We start from the raw sequence: 18,707 nt of genomic DNA, 5'->3' as shown, positions 1-18,707 counted from the left end.
ATGAATTGGATATATCATGAAGTATTGTCGATGTAAGCATGAATGCAAGTTTGTTAAGTTTAGTTCCCATGCAAAGGTGGCCATGCACGACATGCAAAGGTGGTCATGCTCGAAGAAATAGCGACAGCGATGGTGCCATTGTGCAAACAACTGAAGTTTGAAGTGCCAATCCACTTGCTGCTTGGTTCCATTTTGATTGTTTTGTAATCTAGTTCATGTTGAACTAGGTAGGTAAATGTTTTGATATTGATTGACCGAAGTCGCAATGCAAGTTGTACAAGCTAATCTTGAAAGTTTCAATGCAAATTAGTGGAGTTAGGTAGTTGATTAGGTGATTACTTGTTTGTTTTACTTGTTGATGAAATATGTAATGGCTTAAATGCCTTGTTGTGTGTTAATGAAAACATCACTCATTTTTTCATTCATTCTTCTTCTCTCTTTTACGTTATTCGCCATAATTTCATTTTCTGCTTTTTGCTTACGAGTTTGTTTCTTCACCAAGGCTCGAGGCTTATTATTCAAGCAAGATACAAATGTTCTCGTTATTGTCTCTCTTGCTCCAACAATTGGTATCTAGAGCTTCATTCTTAGTGGACTGTTGTATTAAACTAAGAAAGTGAATGTCTTCCTCAAGTTTTTTCACCAAAGAAATTCACCAGCCTTTCAATGGAGATGGCTTCCACATATGGTGATCAAGATGAAGACTTACCGCAGTGCCTTTGATCGTGGGAAGTTGTTAACACAGATGTGAGCCAAGACCAACGGAGGCTAATCCACAAGAGCTCGAGATAAGGCAAGATGTCGATGAGAGGACCAAAAGGCATAAAGCCATGTCCGCATCCAAGCATGTATCGATGTCATCTTCACTGGAATTATGGCCTGTGAGACTCCAAAACAAGGCCCGGATAAGCTTAAGGAGGAGTTTCAAGGCACCTGAGAACAAGGCAACAGCAGCCTATTAAATTTGAGAAGGATTTGAGAATCTAAAGATGAAGGAAGAAGAAACAAGAAGCAAGATGCGACGTAGAATCATAGCAGTGGTTAAAGTGATAAGGCTCCTTGGTGAGCACTTTGATGAGGCAAGAATTGTGAAAAGGTCCTCCACTTTGCCCGAGAGATATGAGGCCAAGATATCCTCCTGAGAGACTCAAGAGACCTTGCTACCATCTCTTTGACTGAGCTAATCAACACTTTCTATGCTCAGAACAAAGGAGAGCTAGCAGAGTCAAGATCACGTGAAGGTGCATTCAATGCCAAGCCGGAGAGGCCTCGAGCCTCAAAGCTCCAAGAGGCAAAAGGCCTTGGAAAAACAGCCTAAGATCGACATCAGAAGGAGTAATGACCAGCCCTGCAGACATTGCAAGAGGCGAGTCATCCAGAAGATGATCTTGGTTTAGCCAGATCAGATGCCAACACCGCAAGAAGAAGGGCCATGTTGAAAGGGTCTGTAAAAACAGGAGTAAGCCAAGGCAGAATCAATTTCAGCAGTCAAAGGTTGAAGCTCGAGTAGCTGAGGACAGTAGTGACCAAGAAGAACAGGTCTTTGCTGTTTCCGCTTAGTCGCTTGAAGAAATGCTCGAAAAGCTGGTTGTTGGGATGAAGGTTGCACTAACCACATGTCACCGGATGCCTCCTTGTTTAAAACCTTGGATGAAGTTATAAAACCAAGGTCAAGGTTGGAAATGGTCGATTTATAAGGATGAAGGAAGAGGAGAAGTGCTGATATGTACTCCCACAGGCAACAAGATCATTCCAAATGTGCTGTTGGTGCCAGAGATTGACAGAAACCTTCTCAGCATAGCTCAACTGCTCGAGAAAGGTTATTCTGTTGTGTTCAAGGACAAACAATGCCACATTATCGATCCAAGTGGATCAAGTTTTATGATCCACAATGACCGATAAATGCTTTGAGGTTCATTGGGCAAATGACTCAAACTCAAAGATACATCTACTGTTGATGACTCCAAGCTTTGGCATCAAAGGCTTGGACATGCCAACTTCGGATCAATGGCTCGAATGGCCAAAGAGGGTTTGGCAGAGAACTCACCCACTTCAAAGGAGCATGAGGATGTATGTGAAGTTTGCGATTGGGAAACAGCAAGACCGCCATTTCCTACAAATTCAAACTTGAGAGCTAATGAAAGATCACAATTGCACTCGATGTATGTGGGTCGATGAGGATCGAATCACTCAAAGAAAAAACAGTATTTCATCCTCTTCATTGATGATTTTACAAGGTTTTGCTGGATTTTCTTCTTAAACACAAGTCGAGGTAGCTCAAGTGTTTGTGAAGTTAAACCGCTGCAGAGAAAGAAAGTTGTAAAGGTGTTGAAATCGAGCAGATGCATAATGGCACCGAGTACACTTCAAAGTCAGTTCAAGCCATTTGCAATGATGTTGGTATCAAACATCACCACAAATGTCTACACACCTCAACAGAATGGGGTAGCTGAAAGAAAGAATAGAAGCCGATGGATATGGCCGGATGTCTCCCTGTTTGAAAAGAAACGCCCAAAACCATGTACGAGGCAAGAAACATCATTGTTTACCTCTGCACAGTGCTTCCTACCAAAGCTCTTGCATCCGAGACACCTTTCGAGGCTTGGTTGTTCAAGCCTTCTTTGGCACATCCTGAAGGTGTTTGGTTGCTCGTGTTATGCACAAATACAGCAAGAAAGAGAGACAAGCTCTCTAAAAGGGCTCAACCAGTGTTCTAGTAGGCTACTTCTACCGTCAAGAAGGGTTCTGTGGTTCGGATCCCTTGACAAGCAAAGTCCAGTGAGCAGAGATGTCATCTTTGATGAAAAAGCCCTTTGGAATTGGGAGAAAAATGAGCGAAGCGCTTTGAAGACCTAGTGCCTCAATCGTCGAACTTGAGCGACTAGGACCCGAAATGGATGTTGATGATGTGCCGTGAGAGGCACAAGGCCCTAGATGATATTTATGAAAGGGCACAGTTGCAATAAGCGAACCTAGCGAGCTTTGAAGAGGCCGAGACGGATGAAGTCGGAAACTAGCTATGGTCAATGAAATCAACATGATTAAGAAGAACCGGACATGGGAGCTAGTTGATAAACCTCTTGGAAAGAAGACCATTGGAGTAAAATGGGTCTATCGAAAAAAATGTAATGCGGATGGCGCTGCAACAAGCTAAAAGCCGTGCTTGTTGTCAAAGGATTTAGCCAAAGGTATGGTCCGGACTACTCGGAAACATTTGCACCAAGAGCTGTGACGACACGATTAGAATGATAGTTGTTGGTCAAGCTCAACATCGTGGACCATTCATCGACTTGATGTTAAGTCCAGATTTCTCAATGGTTTCGGAAGAAGAGATCTACATCGAGCAACCTCAAGGATTTGTGATCACGGCAAAGAACACATGGTGCATGCATCAAAAAAGGCTTTATATGGTCTCGAGCAGGCTCCTCGAGCCCGGTGGTATGCTCGAATTGACTCTCACTCGCCGCTTTGGAATTTGAGAGAAGTCGAATGAACCAACATCTTGTATGTGAAGAAGAACCAAGTGAAACCTACTTATCCCGCCACTCTATGTTGATGATTTATTGGTAATCGGAGGAGATAGAAGAATGCTCAAGATTTCAAAAGAAAATGATGGAAATGTTTGAAATGTCTGATTTAGGCAGAATGAACTACTTCCTTGGAATGGAAGTGAAGCAAACAGAAAAGGGAATCTTTCTAAGTCAGAGTTCTTTTACTATGAAGATCCTGGATAAGTTCTCTATGAAGAATCGCAGCCAACAAGCACACCAATGGTCGTTGGAGTGAAGCTTTCGAGGCAAGGGAGTGGTGAACCAATTTATAGACTATGTACAAGAGTCTCATTGGTAGTCTGTTGTATTTGATCGCAACAAGACCCGATATCATGTTTGTGTTAGTGTGCTATCGAGATACATGAATTGCTGCAATGATCAGCACTTTCAAGCAGCTAAAAGAGTGCTAAGATACATCAAAGGCACCATTGATCATGGTGTATTGTTCAAAAGGGCTGAAAACATGAAGCTGATAGGCTATGTTGATAGTGATGGGCCGGATCGAGTGATGACATGAGGAGCACATCCGGATATGCATTTAGTCTTGCTCGTGCATGTTTTGTCGGAGTTCTAAGAAACAAAGTCGTGGCACAATCAACAAAGCAGGTTGAATATGTTGTCAGCCGTCATTGTGAATCAAGCCATATGGCTTAGAAAATCTTGGCCGATTTAAACCATAACCAAAAGAGGCAATGAGATTTATTGTGACAACAAATCTCTTTTGTAATTGCAAAATCCCATTTTTCATGGTAGAACCAAGCACTTCAATATTAAGTTGCATGTTATAAGGGAGATGGAACAAGCTCATGAAATCGTTTGATTCATTGCGCTCGTATGCAAATTGTCGATATCTTCACAAAGGCACTCAATGTGTCTAAATTTGTTAAATTCAAAGGGAATTAGGTGTTACTAGCATGGAAACTAAGGAGGAGTGTTAAGTTTAGTTCCCATGCAAAGGTGGCCATGCACGACATGCAAAGGTGGTCATGCTCGAAGAAATAGCAAGAAGCAAAGGGTGCCATTGTGCAAAGAACTCAAGTTTGAAGTCGCCAATCCACTTGCTGTTTTGGTTCCATTTTGATTGTTTTGTAATCTAGTTCATGTTGAACTAGGTAGGTAAATGTTTTGATATTGATTGACTGAAAAGTCAGCAATGCAAGTTGTACAAGCTAATCTTGAAAGTTTCAATGCAAATTAGTGGAGTTAGGTAGTTGATTAGGTGATTACTTGTTTGTTTTACTTGTTGACTGAAATATGTAATGGCTTAATGCCTTGTTGTGTGTTAATGAAAAACATCAGCTCATTTTTTCATTCATTCTTCTTCTCTCTTTTCTGTTATTCGCTTGCTAATTTCATTTTCTGTTTTTGCTTCTGAGTTTGTTTCTTCACCAAGGCTCGAGGCTTATTATTCAAGCAAGATACAAAACAGCCTGTTATTGTCTCTTTGCTCCAACAAAGTTTCAAGCAATGGCGTTTATGAGATGGAGCTATGGATGGGTGGCAGACAGAAACATGATGAAATTCTGGTCACTAGAATTAAGCTCTCGATGTATAAAAATGCTAGATTCAAGTGTGCACCAGTTCATTACAGAATATGAAGAGTTAAAATGTTAACAGTTTGAGATTTCAACATTATATTGCTTCTGGGTAGCTCTTTCTGTATTAATTTCAATCTAGAGTAGATAATGTGCTGATCATCTTGTCTTAAAATCTAAAACTGTTGATAATCAGTAGAGGAAATCATTGCCTCAGATCCTATTACCTGACTTAGTGGCTGAAAAGTGTTGAGAGATTAGAACTGAAAATGAAGCAGTGAAGTTCACATCCTTGACAATCTTACAAAGCTAGCTGCTATAACAGTAGCAGATAATCAAAAGCAAAGAAAAGCATGTCATGAATTAAGGAAATGAAAGAAAATTACGTTGACTGGATGCTTGAAAATTTGTGATAGACCTTGGACATCGAAACAAATTAAAAGCAGTGAAGAAGAGATAAGAAGAAACTGAAGATAAAAACAGGCAAATTATGAAGTTTCTTTTAGCTTTTTCTTTGCTGTCTGCCATTACAGATATTCTTTTTATCAATTTTATTTACGGGCACCATATAAAATTTTAAAAAATATTTACTATATATAAATTATAATTATTAGTTAAATTTACACTTTATTAGATATATATGAGCCAAAGAAAATTACTATCAATAGTGATAACTCATATGCCGTACATAATTTGACCTGAATTAATTGGTAAGAAGTTCTCGATTTTGGTGTTGAAGAAGAATAAAAACAAAATAATAAATAATGACGGTTTACAAAGAAATTAACCCTATTTAAGATTTTGTGCCGCTACACTCACACACAACACTCTTATAGCTTATTTTCAACAGCCAACCAAAATGAGATATTTACATATCAAGTCCTTGAGTATTTTAGGTCATCACATTTTAATCTAGTACTACCAATATGCCAAAGCGACACTAAAGTAACATTGTACCAAATGCCTTATTTTTGTAATTAAGCTATATTCCATACCATTTTCATAAGTAATTATTTTTTATATGATTTGGGTAAAAATCCCTATGTTAAATAATCTATATTTTTCTATCTTATAAATAATTTTGAGTTTTTTTAATACAAAATCGTGGTCAAATTTTCATTTTACCAAAAAAGGCTACAGATTAGCCACTAAACTATGGGCATTTTTGTTTTGGTCACTTAATTAAAAAGTTACAATTTCATCACTAATGTTTTTGAAATTTTTTATCTCTCAAATGTTAAGTGACACTTTTTTAATTGATATAATAACAATTTTAATCCTCAAATTTTATACTTTCAATAATTTGATCTTGATAATGTATAAAATGGTAAAAATTAAAATTATTTTAAAATTTTAGAACATTATAAAATAAAAATTAAATAAAAGTAGATAAAAATTTCAAAATAAATAAAGTGAGAGAAAATGAGAGATAATTGTTTTTAAGCCGTATAAAATTTCTCTATATTATCCTGATCGAAATATCCAATACACAATCCTTAGTAAAAAGGTAGAAAAACATTAAGCAAAATTATTTATTCTCTGTTTCTTGACATAACTTTTACGTTATAAATTTTTTTCTAAATATAATTTATTTTTATAATTTGAGTTTTGAAAATAATTTGAATGTAATGAAAAATTGAATTAAGTTTGAAAAAGGAAAGTTTGTTATATATCTTGTATTCTTTTGACTAAAAATGGCATTAGGGTCAATTTCATAAGCCTTGGTAATATCAGTTCTAGATGTTCTTCAAGGGCATGAAACTTAACTTGATAATATTATTAACTTGGTTTTAGAAACATTGAGGAAGCTTTTTTGGTTTTGTTCTGCTTTTTAATTTGTTATCGAATTTTATTGAATGATAATTTGCTTTATTTCTCATACAATGTAGTTACTCAACAACATATTCAAGATTTTATTTTTCTAGAATTTTTATAAACATTTTCTATTTTTAAAATTTTGAGTTTTTTTTATAATTTTATACAAAATCGAGTCAAATTGATAGAAAATATAAAAAAAAGATACTAAAATTATTATTATACCAATTAAAACAAGTGCCACTTAACACTCAAGTGATTAAAAAATAATGTCAAAAATATTAATGACTAAATTGTAATTTTTTTAGTTAAATGATCAAAGCGAAAATTTACTCATGGTTGAATGACTAATGGTGTAATTTACCTTAAATTGTTTTAAAAATTTTAGTTTAAATTTTTTAATCTATATTATGTATTAGGCCTTTTACTGACATAGTGTCAACCATCAATTAGTCTGAACACATTAAGAAAATTGCTAAAAAAACATTTTATTTGTAAAGTAAGATATATAATTACAAAGGTATATTCATCTTTTCATAAATCAATAAAACTTTATCGATAATAAGATTTAAACTAGAGATATCATGCATGCAAAATATTTTCATTTTCATTTAAGCTAGAGCAATTTTAGTGTTATAGGTCAAGACCATGTTATTTCACACTACCTTGGATTCCACCATCTTTAGCCTCCTTTAAGCTCTAGGGTCCACCATGAAGACTCTGATGATCTAAAACTACGAGTGCAAAGAGAAACAAGACAAAAAGAACCTAAATTGGGAGTCAATTATTAATGGTGGATGCCACCATATCAGATTAAACTTTTTAGTTGTGGTTTAGGGTATGATAAGCTACAAAATTAACATATTTTAATCTCATTCTTAATGTGTTTGATAATACTACTAATTTAGTTTTGAGAAATATTTAGGAAACATATAATAATCTAGCTTTTTTTTATTTTAATTTATTATCTGATGTTATTGAATGACAATTTTCTTTATTTCTCATACAATTTAGTTATGAAACAATATATTTAAGATTTTATTTTTCTAGAATTTTTCTATGCATTTTCTATTTTATAAATAATTGTGAGTTTTTTTGTAATTATATACAAAATCGAGTCAAATTGACAAAAAAATATAAAATTGAGGACTAAAATTATTATTATACTAACTAAAACAAGTATGACTTAACAATTGGATGACAAAAAGAAAAACAATTATGAAAGCATTAGTAATCAAATTGTAATTTTTTAAGTGATTAAAACGAAAACTTACCTATAGTTGAATGATGGTGTAGTTTACCTAAATTATTTTAAAATTTTAATTTAAAACTTTTTTATCTATACGTGTTAAAGCTTTTTACCGAGTTGGCGTCAACTATCAATTGAGTCCCTTTCGTAAGAAAATTACCAAAAAATCATTTTAGGTGGAAAGTGAAATTAGACTTTTCATCACTCCAAAAGCTATTAAAGTGATTAAACAAAATGTACTTTTAAATTAAAGTATTTTATTTTTTATATATAAAATTTCTCTATAAAAATATTTATTTCTTATTTAAAAGATCTTGTTTTAGTGACTTAAATGAAAATATTCGAATACTTCAGTAACAAAATTTTAACTTTTTTTTTAGTTAAGTGAACAACACAAAAGCAACCTATAATTTAGTAACTAATAGGGTAATTTAACCGAAAACAAAACCCAAGTTTAAATAGAACTCCAGCTAAGAAACCAAACCCAACTAAAATCGAAGTCTAACTGTAGCTTCGTAGTTTGACTTAGCTAGATGACACGAATGCCATGTAGAATACATTCTTATGACGTCGTACTGGTACTGTTGTTAAACTAGTTAGTCCTTCGTCATTTTCAGAGTAGCGGCGGCTAAGCGGAGAAACTTGTATCGGTGAACTGAATAAGATGGCTTGGACGGCCAAATTTCTGCTTCTTTTTAGACAATCATTTTCTCAATCCCGACATTTATGTAAGTCTCATTAAACTATATTTTCATTTTTCTTTTCTTTCATTTTTTTAAAATATTTTTTTTCTTTTCATTTCCGGCTGTTCATGGAAAAATTAGACCTTTGAAAACATGGGTTCATATTTTTGAACCTAAACTGCAAAGCAGAAACTCTCAAGTTCAAATATATGCTAAATATACAGAGAAAATGTGTTAACGGTGAATTTTATGCTCCTAATACTTTAAATTCATGTTTCTATACTTAGAAGAGCATTTGGAAGCAAAATGAGTAAAAAATGAGCAAAATAGGGTTACTGAGGCATTACTGGGACACATGGACAATTTACTAATAATTCATAATTAAAATAATGTTCATAGTATAATCTAATAATTATATTCCTATAATGGACTCTCAAGCCCAAAACATATATTAAAAGTAGAACGGAACTTGTTCAAGTATTTCAATTTTTTTAATTTCGACAATATTTCGCTTATTTTTATATAAAACCCCACGCAAATTTCAAAACACAACCAACCTAATTCCAAGATTTCAACTAAGGAATTTATATACTTAAATATACTTAAATCTTACTTGACATAATGTCTTAATAACTTAATTAAAAAACCCTATTATCATTTCTAATTAGCTCGTAAAACTATTCAAACCATTTTAGTTCACTATTAATGCCATAAACAATTTCTATCATTTCACCACTTAAATCATCAAATCACCTAATATCTTACTTTACAACAAAATTATATAACATACCAAAATAACCATTATAATCCTTATGTACATGCCACTTTCACTGAAGGAAGAAAACATCACCAAAATCTTTATGCTGGAATCGGGATTGATCTGGATGCTGAATTGGAACCTTTGACTTCTATCGACCACTGATTTAAAAACAACCATATTGAGTATTCGAACTCGGTGGTATTACCATAATTCAAATTATAATAATAACAATAAAACATAATCATCAAACATATCATGCACAAATCATACATACAAGTTTAAACTCAAATTTCATAATACAACAATAACAATTTATCAATTAATATCATGTATCCACAATCTGAGCTTTGAACACATCATGAACCTTAGGTTTATTCTTCAATCTCGTATCACATTTCAATTCACAATTCAACTTTTCATCTCATTTCAGAGCTCGATTTACCAAACTCATTCGATTTATCATTTCATTATTTACCCTTGTTAACAAAACTCGGACTTTAAGCGATACGGATCCAACCAAACACACCAGATTGGCACCCAAGGCCTCATCGGATAGTTCAAGCAATAGTTGACACCAGGTCTCATCGACAAAGCCAAGAAAGTTAGTACCCAGACCTCATCAAATCTATCCGAAGAAATATAGTGACACCCAGTGTCTCATCGACTCGAGGTAGAAGCATCCCCGAACTCTTCCAATCCTATGGCATGCCAACTATATCCGACTCACCCGACTAGTTAATAGGCATTTAAATCACATATAACCCCAATTCAATCATTTTCCACCTTTCAATCAATAATTAATCCACAAATTCACACATTTTCACAACTCAATACATTTCCATTCAATTTAATATCACCACAATTGATTCAAATTCACTTCCCACTTTCAATCAACAAACAATTCAAATATTAATTCATATCAACTATTCAATTTAATTCTCACTCATAATAATAATAATAATAATAATAATAATAATAATAATAATAATAATAATACTTACCTCACATTTCATTTACCAAACACATAAATTGAAATTTAACATTTAATAATAAATAACTTGAATTATAGTAATACAAACCGTGCTTTTCTCGAGTTTACCTCGAAAATCTTCTCTTTTCCCTTCGCGCGGTGCTTATGGTTCTTTGTTAGCTACGAAAATAATAATAATTTATACTATTAAATTCAGCACTAATTATGATAAATAATTGAATTTCTATTCAATTTCAACCCTTATTCTCAATTTAATCCTAACTAAGTTCACTTACTTTCCTAATTCAATTCACACTCTATTTCTATTCAAATTTCATCCAAACTCAAATGTAACTATTAAAATTTCAGCATATTTTCCTAATTTCTAATTTCCCTCAATTTAGTCCCTAAAACATAAAAGTTATAGTTTCTTTTACAATTTAATCCTTTTATCAATTCTAACTTAAAATTTATTCAATTAAATCCCTAATTCAACAATTTATTCAACATGAACCATGCTTAAAACCTATGAACTTACAAAATATCAACTTAATTTCATCAAAACTTTGTTTTAAAGCTTCTAAATCATCAAAACTAAATAAAAGGGCTCAATTGACTTACCAATCAAAGCTTTAAACATTAAACCTTTAGTTTTTCCTTTTCTTTTCTTTCTTTCTTTTTCCTGCTCTGTTTCGAATGCCTCTGTTTCTTCCTTCTCTCTTTTCTTTTCTTTTCTTTTTATTATTTACTTTATATTATTTTAACATTTAACTAATATAGATATTTTTATTAATATAATATAATAATATAATAATTTCACATATAATATATAAATACCTTCACTTAAAATTTAAGAAAATATATCATTATAATACAAGTGTTTAAATACATGTTTTACACATGTACTAATTTTATTGCCATACATTTGTCACCATCTTATTTATTTCATAATAATAATAATAATAATAATAATAATAATAATAATAATAATTTAATAACATATTTTAACACATAAAAATATTAGATTTTTATGCTTATGCGGCCTCAAATTTGGCAATTGGCATAATTGCCTCTTTAATCTCCTTTATTTTATTTTAATTTATAATTAAACTTTCACTTCTATTGTAATTTAATCCTTTTGCTAATTACTCTTAATTAAGCTAAATTCACCTATCTAAAACCTAATTAAACACACAACTAGTCTAGTAAATATTTCTAATAATTATTTTTAAACTCAATTTACTAAGACGGAGGCCCGATATTATACTTTTCCGATGCCCGTGAATTTTGGGTCATTACAAAACGACCATGTGCTAGACCATGTGAAAATCAGAATTGCACTCTAAACACGCAAAAAATCATAATTTTAGGTTTTTCGAGCATTCTAAGATATATATGACAAAGATAAGAGGAGGATCGGTGAGTTGTCATATAACATTGAAGAAAGCAACTCGGAAAATACTATTAAAGCCGACTTTGAAGTAGATTTCCATCAATATTGAAGTTCTCCTTTTGATTTTTTGAAGTTTATTATGAGTTTCTTTATTTCTTATGGTTATACTATTTTTGGGATGTTTTATTTACTATATGTACTAATTTTCCAAATACCTAGGAGATAAAACTTAGGATGGATTCTATTATTTGATTTCTATTTTATGGAATAAATACTTAGATCTTGTTCTCAATTATGTGTGTTTAATTCATAGTTTAATATTTTTAGACTATTGATTCATGTTTTATGTGCTTAAACCAAAGGAGGAATAGACCATATTTAAGAGTAGATCTAGCGTAATTGGTGGAGTTGCATACAATCCTAAAATAGGATTACATAAATCTACGGATTAGAGTCAAATCTAATAGAATAATCCATAAATCGAGTTAATGCGATAATAGGAGTTTTAATTAGAAAGAAATTTCAATTAATCAATCTAGAGTCTTGAAGAGTGATATTACCATAATTTAGGGATTTCTACGGATCAAGATAGTAAGTGAAGAAATTACGTGATTTAGATTGATAATGATAGATGAAGTCTAGGTGGATTATTTCCCGGTATTGTCTCGCTTTTTGGTTGTTAATCGTTTATTTTTCTGATTTGTTCTTTGTCATGTTCTTTAGTTAATTAGTTAATTTAATTTTAGTTTTAATCAATCACTCCAATTTGTCGGTTAAATAATAGAAAGACAATAATTACTAGTATTTTTAGCCATCGTGGAATGATATCTTTATTCATCGTAACTATACTATTAATTGATAAGTACATATACCTTAATCAGATTTTTAGTTGGTTTATGACCACAATCGATACACATAACTATAAAAGATTAGTTGATGAAGTTGAAAGACTAAAACTATTACTGTAAGTGTTCTAAAACTATTGCTTCGGGTGCAAATCTAATGTATACAATCAAGTAAATATTGAGCAAAGAAATATTAGAATATGACAACTCAAGTTTAGGATATATATTACAATTTTACTTATAATGTAGAAACAAAATGATCAATCATCTCACAATTACCTCTTTCACAAAATGAGCTAATAAATATTTTGTAGAATCGACCCAGAAGAGAGTTTTGCCAAAGTGAAGAAATATGGGCTTCCCCAAGATGAAGGCGTGAAATCCTTCATTCCCAACCCCACAGCCCAGCTTTCTGGTAAAATGTTTTTGGATATTTTCTTATAATAAAAGTGTACATTCTGGAAATGTATTGGAAAAAGAAAGGGTTGTGATGGTTATGATGAGTAAGGCTACCAATGAGGTGTTGGAGAGGAGAGGTGGAATTTTAGAATTGAAATAGATAGTGAGGGTAATAGTTGATCCTCTTCTGCTTTAATGTTTTACTTGACATCAGTTTATTTGAAATGTAGGAGATTTTGCAATGTGTCACGGGGCAGAGTGACAAAGAAATTATGAGAGAAATACAGGCAATCATGACACAAATTGCTTCAACTCACTTACTTGCCATGCCTTGATGAACCATGTAGACCACTATTTGAGTTCAATTTTTTAAAAGCTTTCGCATGCCCCAATATGTGTTAATGATGTATGATTTATTATGGATGATACATTAGTTTTTAAATAATTTTTAAGGTTTTAAAAATATATATAACTTATTTTTAAAATTTTTAAATTATTTAAAATTATTTATTATTTTTAAAACTTTAAAATATTAATTAAATGCTTATATATCATGACAACAATCATATATGACCTAAATCATAAAATAATATAATTACATGCAACAATCATATATGACATCTTTGTTTTCTTATAAGAACATCTTTTAAATATAAAGAATTTTATATATTTAAATAGGATCATCGACTTTAGAAGCTTAAGCATTAAAGTTGAAGATAACCAATCAAACCCTACAATGACATTAACTTGTAAAAGAAAAAATAATTATTTTTAAAACTCTAATTCTAACACCCCAAACATTGCTTGGATGTTACAATGATTGTGGAGATTACGTTGTGTGAAAACAATATTACTTCATTTTGGCAAAAACTATTTAACTCAAAAGAAAACAAGTTTGATTAACCTGGTGAAGATGTACCATTTTTAAAACCCGTGAGTACATTGAAGAAAACCATATTTGTTAATTTTACAAAATGTATTTAATTTACTTACTTTGTTTGTGAGATAAAACATCATAGCAGATTTCAATAAAACTTAATTATAGCGGATAGCATTATAGCAAATTGACCTTAAAACTTGCAGCAAAAAGCATTATAGCAAATTTTCCTTATAACTATGGTTTATTTTAGTTGTCTTGATTTAAGTATCGATAAAAGTTAAAACTTTTGAAAAATAAATGCAAAATAATTTTAGCATCCCAAATAAATTTTAAATATCCAAAAGTCCAAAAGTCCATATAAACAAAGAGAGTCCAATGCATACTTAAACCGAAAGAGTGAAATACGAGCTCTATAGTCATCATCCAATCCTTACTCTGAAGATCACCTGAAACAGAAATAACAAACGTGTGAGCTTAACATCCAGTGTGTGATTTGACCCACACATTGTAGTATATATATAAATCAGAATGTATCATAGCATATCGGAGCATATCTTATATCATATCGGTTTTCATATCATGTTATAGCATGTTTCATATCTTATCTTATTATATCATATCCCATATCATAAGACATCATACCCCCAATTGCTTCATACCATCTTCGTTCAAGCAATATCACCAATTAGGACTACAAGAGTCCATCCATCCAATCACACCAATATGTGGCGGTATGTCACTCATAAATATAAATCGAAGTGCATCAAACGGAAATTTTATAGTCTAGCCGCCATAGTTGCGTAAAACTATCATATAACACTTCCTCCATCATATCATAAGCCATTCCAAAACTTAGGCATAATCATAATTATAATATCATAAATACTTATATCATAAGTCGTATGACATGCATACACATATTTTATAAGGAACATAACATAGCATATGATTTATATACAACCTACTTAACATACCTCCTAAGCTTAGCCATGTATATATACGTACTAAAACTTACATTTTTTGGGCTTATATGATGGCTATGGACCCAATATTTGAGTCCTTTAATCGCCCCTAATTGGGGCTTAAAATTGGCCAAAATACCCACATAGTCGTGGTCCTTAATTTTCTCGAGTTTCATTGAGTTTTCAGGTTAATTTCATACACCTATTGCTTATTTGATCAACCGCTCAATTGGAACTCACGAATCCTATAAACGTTCATCAAACCACATGGATGAACTAACAATACTTATCCAAAATAATATTGTTGAATCAAAATTTCAGCCCTAAAATAGAATTCGAATACTTAGTTCTCCAAAACAACGTCGAAAATTGTGATTACATTGCTAGAGGGTTAGGATTCTCACACCTTTTGCCTAATCGAGAACCACAAAATACTAATCATGATAATGAACAGAAAATACCAACATAAGCTCAATTTGTTCAAGAAACGAAATAAAACTAAACTATTAATGGGAAGAGAACAAAAGTAACCAAATGAAACTTACACTGCAAACAGAATACGATCCAAGTGACAGAACTCACAAAATAAACGGTAGTATTCAGGAATAATCAAAGAGGAGAAAGAAGGAAGAGAAAGAAGATAAAACCGCAGAATAGGAAACAAAAGAAAGTAGCGTACAAAGTGGGGTGAGAGTGTGAACGGTTGATACAATGAGTGAAAATAGAGATTTAGTAAATTTAAATTAAAATAAATAAATAAAAGATTTATGTTAATCTAAATTCCACTTACCAGATTTTATAAAATTTAATTGGTAATAAGCTAAAATCTTACCATTGAATCAGTGGATTCATCATTGAAAATAAGAGATAAGACCTAAGGCTCAAGTTGAACATAATACCATAATAAAGAGGAAAAATTTAACAAATACCATAATAAATAGGAAAAATTTAACAAAAAAATTGAACCCAAAACCCAAAGCAAACATTCAAGGCACTTAACTACTACACCAAAAGCGTGTAAAAGAGTAAAATTATTGTACTAAAAAATCACACTAAGTTTAATTCCCAGGAAAGAGAGATGGATCACGAGGATCGCTTAAGTACCAGGTCTTTCCTAGCCAGAATATCCCTCTATCGTAATTTAATAGCACAATAAATCACTACAATCACACTCACAAAATATGCAAAATAAACAATAAAGAACACTAGAATTTTAACGAGGTTCAGCAAATTTTGCCTACGTCCTCGGGCACTACCAAATATATTTCACTCCAAAATACAAGTGAAAGTTTACAAATAAGGAGAGAGAACAATTGCCTTAAGTAGAGAATGGCAAATGTGGGATGGAGAAAATGAGAAATAGCTAGGCCTATTTATAGTTGAAGCTCAAGGATTAACTTGCAAAGTCCCTATACAATTAGGGACCAAAATTGCAATTATCCCAAGCCAAATTTCAACCCAAAAATCTGTGCCTTAAATGCTTAGATTTTCTGTGCCAAATTTCTGACACCATCCATATCTTTGAAAAAGTCAAAGATGGTTGCTAATAATCTCCACCTTGAAGATTTGATTAGGATAATCTTATCTTCACACATTCTTTCTGCCTTTGACAACAATACTTGATAGTGCCTTCTTCAACTATTAAACTTGCAGGATATTGATCAAGTTCAAACAATGTTCGAACTTGATTGTTGGTACCACCTTGGTCATCATATCTGCGGGATTATCTGCAGTCTTAATCTTCTGTAGACGAATTTTCCCCTCATCAATAATTTCCCGCACAAAATGGAATCGTACGTCGATATGCTTTGTACGTGCATGATAGACTTGATTCTTTGCTAAATGAATAGCACTTTGACTATCACAATACACATTAATATGCTCCTGAACCAATCCCAAGGTTTTAACCATACCTTGTAACCAAATAGCTTCCTTTACAGCCTCTGTTACAGCCATGTATTCGGCTTCTGTGGTTGACAACGCAGCTGTAGACTACAGTATAGACTTCTAACTTATTGGTCCTCCAGCAAGTGTAAACACATAACCAGTGGTTGATCTTCGTTTGTCCAAATCACCGGCATAGTCAGAATCAACGTACCCAATAATACCTTTACCAAGTGTAGTGTCCTGCTTGAACAGTAATCCAACATCCACGGTCTTCAGAATATACAGTAGAATCCATTTCACAGCTTGCCAATGTCCTTTTCCAGGACTATGCATATACCTACTCACTATACTAACTGCCTGTGAAATGTCGGGTCTTTTACATACCATTGCATACATCAAGCTACCCACTGCATTAGAATATGGAACTTGTAACATGTATTCTCGTTCCGTATTTGTCGAAGGAGATAGTTGTGCAGAAAGCTTGAAATGAGAAGCCAACGGCGTACTTACAGGTTTGGTCTGCTCGTTCATGCCAAACTGCTGTAGTACTTTCTTCAAATACTGCTTCTGAGACAAACTAACTCTGCCTTAAGCTCTATCTCTACATATTTCCATACCAAGAATCTTCTTAGCTTCACCTAGATCTTTCATCTAAAACTCAAGATTGAGTTCAGTCTTCAATCTCTCAATCTCAACTTTGCTCTTAGATGCTATCAGCATATCATCAACATATAAGAGAAAGTATATGAAAGTTCCTACTTGTAGCTTCTGAAAATACACGCAATGATCAAATTTACTTCTTGTGTACCTTTGCCCTTTCATGAACTGATCAAATCGCTTGTACCACTGCCTCGGAGATTGTTTCAATCCATAAAGTGACTTTGTCAGTTTGCAAACCCAATTTTCTTTATCAGCAACCTTGAATCCATCAGGCTGAGTCATATAGATTTTCTCTTCCAAATCACCGTGTAAAAAAGCTGTCTTCACATCAAGCTGAACTAGTTCAAGGTCATATTGCGCAACCAAGGCTAGCAAAATCCGAATAGACGAATGCTTCACAACTGGAGAAAACACTTCATTGTAGTCTATGCCTTCTTTCTGAGCGTAACCCTTTGCTACCAATCTAGCCTTGTATCGAATTTCATTTTTACCAGGAAATCCTTCCTTTTTTGCATATACCCATTTGCATCCAATTGCCTTCTTTCCCTTGGGCAGTGTCACCAACTCCCAAGTCCTATTTTTATGAAGAGACTGCATTTCTTCATTCATAGCTTGCTTCCACTTTACACCATCAGGGTTACTTATTGCTTCTGTGTATGTAGAAGGAACATCATCATCTGCAATTAGAAGTGCATAGGCCACTATATCACCAAAGCGAGCAGGCCTACGAATCTCTCTTCTTGGCCTCTTATATGCAATTGAATCTTGTTGCTGTACAAGTTCTTGGGTCGAAACTTCTTCATCATTTGTTTCTTCAATGTTAGCTGGATCATCATTAACCTTTTCAAGCTCCACCTGCTGCAAAGTACTACTGGTTTTGTCATCCTTTTGTGAATCCTTGTTCTTCATTATGGTTGATTCATCAAAAGTCACATCTCTACTGAAAACAATCTTCCTTGTATCAGGACACCAGAGACGGTATCCTTTTACTCCACTAGTTATACCCATGAATAATGCTTTCTTTGCTCTTTGGTCTAACTTAGATTCTTTTACATGATATTATGCAGTGGAACTAAAAACATGTAAAGAATCATAATCAGTAGCAGGTTTACCAGCCC

This window comes from Gossypium raimondii, unplaced genomic scaffold (genome assembly GCF_025698545.1).
Source record: "Gossypium raimondii isolate GPD5lz unplaced genomic scaffold, ASM2569854v1 Contig00300, whole genome shotgun sequence".
NCBI lineage: Eukaryota > Viridiplantae > Streptophyta > Magnoliopsida > Malvales > Malvaceae > Gossypium > Gossypium raimondii.
Note: the sequence above shows the minus strand (reverse complement) of the source record.